Raw genomic sequence first — 2,303 nt, forward strand, 5'->3', positions numbered from 1 at the left:
CTCAGCTAGCTGATAATAAAACCTCTTGCAGTTTGCATCAGGTGTGGTTTTCTCTCAGATCACTGGGATGCTGGCCAGCTCATCCCAGGACTTGAGTGGAGGCCTAGCTTCGGGGGTCTTACATCCTGACAGGACTTAAGACACTGCATCTGTGGTGCAAACCTGAAAACTAGCAAGCGCAGTCAACTGCTCCAGCTGTGTATTCCACCCACACTCCTGTCCCTTCAATCTGGAAAGACCTATCCAGGTTCCGGGGCTTTTCTGGTCATTTTGCTTGTTTGTTTTTGTAAATACATTTAGTAATATCCCAACACAAAATACTGATAATGATCCTTGGTAAACAAGGAAATCCCAGCAAAGTCTAACCCACAGCTTTGCTCCCAAAGCGTGGCAGCAGACTAGAAAACAGAGAAATCAATCAAAGGCCCTCATTCACACAGTCTGAGTGTTCCTCAGAGTCCACGGCTGTCTGAGGATTTGCTGATGTCATCCAGAAGAAAGTGGCAACCAACAGAGTTTGAAGACAAATATCAGAGAATAAGTCTTTGATTGATAATTTTTCTATTTATTTCTGCCAAGGCAACTGAAAACACGAAAGCCTTCTCATCAGAGAGGTTAGCATAGATGTCGATTTCCTTTTCCTGTTTTTCTCTCTCTTCCTCCTGTTTTTTGGCGGATGAACTTTTAGGTCTTCCTCTCCCTCGTCTGATATGATCTGAATAGCTGTTACTTCGAGATCTCTTTTTGTTTTCTAAATATTTATTTACCTTAAAATTTATCTTCTCTCGCCTAACTCTCTGTTCGCCTCCACTTGGCCTCGTACTTGTTTTCTGTAGACGGCGGTGATTTCCCTGAATGTTTTGCATTTAGTAGTTTTCTGCTAATAAATATGTAACCACAAGGACATGATTTACACGCAACAGGAATCTGTTGGTCGCACTCGGGGCACGATTTGGTAGCCATCTTCACTTTCTTGGCTCGAGTTGCAGACACACTCCCCTCCTGAGCAGCGGTGGAAGTAGCTCCATGCCTCTGCTGCTCAACACAGAGCGTCCTCACTCCAGCCACCACCTAAGGTAGAGGCGTTTAATTTTTAATTCGACATGTTAATTGGGTGAGCTTAAGGGGACTCTAGATTGCTGCACTTCAATCTCCCTCAGTAACTGGGCCTTAATAGTCAGCTAGCTGCAGGAGGAGAAAGAGGCCAAATAAGGAGTGGCTAGCTTTAGGAATGTAATCTAATGGCTCTTAGCAAGGCAAGGACTGGGGGAGAAGGGCAAGGCCTGCCAGCGCCATGTATGCGATGCTCAGGCCCAGCTCACCGTGAGTGGTACCATCCCTGGTCAGGACCTGGACTGTATTAGAAAGGAAGCCATGGAGAGCGAGCCAGTAAAGAGAGCGAGCCAAGCAAAGGCTTCCCTCCAAGACTCCACTTCAGTTCCTGCCTCCACATCCCTACTGTGGCTTCCTTCTGTGATGACCTGGGATGTGTAAGCAAAAGAAATCCTCTTTCCCAAGTTGTTTTGGGGCAGGGTTTTCTCACATCAATAGAAACCTGACCTTGTAAGACAGAGGCTCCTGGACTTCTGGAACTGTGTGCCAAATAACTCCTGTTCTGGTCTCAGGTGTTTTGTTATAGCACCAGGAAATGAACCCAGATAGAGTCTAAAGGCAGCAGGGATGCTGCTCCACACAGTGTGTGTCCAGCAAGGACCCGGATTTCCTCACAGCTAATATGCTTCCTTCTTTTGAATAAAGAACACAAGAAACAGACACTTGTCTTTTGCTTTGAAAGACTGCTAATAACCAGTAGAAATCTAGGGTTTTTTAAAAAATTTGTAATGCATTTCTTGTGTGTGTGTGTATGTGTGTGGTGTGTGTGTGTGTGTGTGTGTGTGTGTGTGTGTGTAGAGAGAGAGAGAGAGAGAGAGAGAGAGAGCTAAATACTTTGATGATCTAGTGACTTGCCACTTTATTTAAAAATTTCAGAGGTGCTTGGACAGGCATGATGGTTTAACAAGTAAAGGTGTTGCTTCCAAGTCTAACAACCTGAGTTAGCTGCCTAGAACCCACATGCTAGGAGAGACGCAACTTCTGTAAACTTCCCCCCCCCCCTCTCTCAGCTTTTTGAATCAGGGTTTCTCTGTGTAGCCCTGGCTGTCGTGGAACTCACTCTGTAGACCAGGCTGGCCTCAAACTTGGAGATCTGCCTGCCTCTGCCTCCTCTGCCTCTGCCTCTGCCTCTGCCTCCTCTGCCTCTGCCTCTGCCTCTGCCTCTGCCTCTGCCTCTGCCTCTGCCTCTG

At 46.5% G+C, this 2,303-nt stretch overlaps 1 pseudogene; it reads right to left on the bottom strand.

Moving 5' to 3' along the window:
- Positions 1-530: 530 nt before the first annotated feature.
- LOC110296562 overlaps positions 531-2,303 on the bottom strand; it is a 2,331-nt pseudogene continuing 558 nt past the window's right edge.

The sequence above is a fragment of the Mus caroli genome, chromosome 6 (genome assembly GCF_900094665.2).
Source record: "Mus caroli chromosome 6, CAROLI_EIJ_v1.1, whole genome shotgun sequence".
Lineage (NCBI taxonomy): Eukaryota > Metazoa > Chordata > Mammalia > Rodentia > Muridae > Mus > Mus caroli.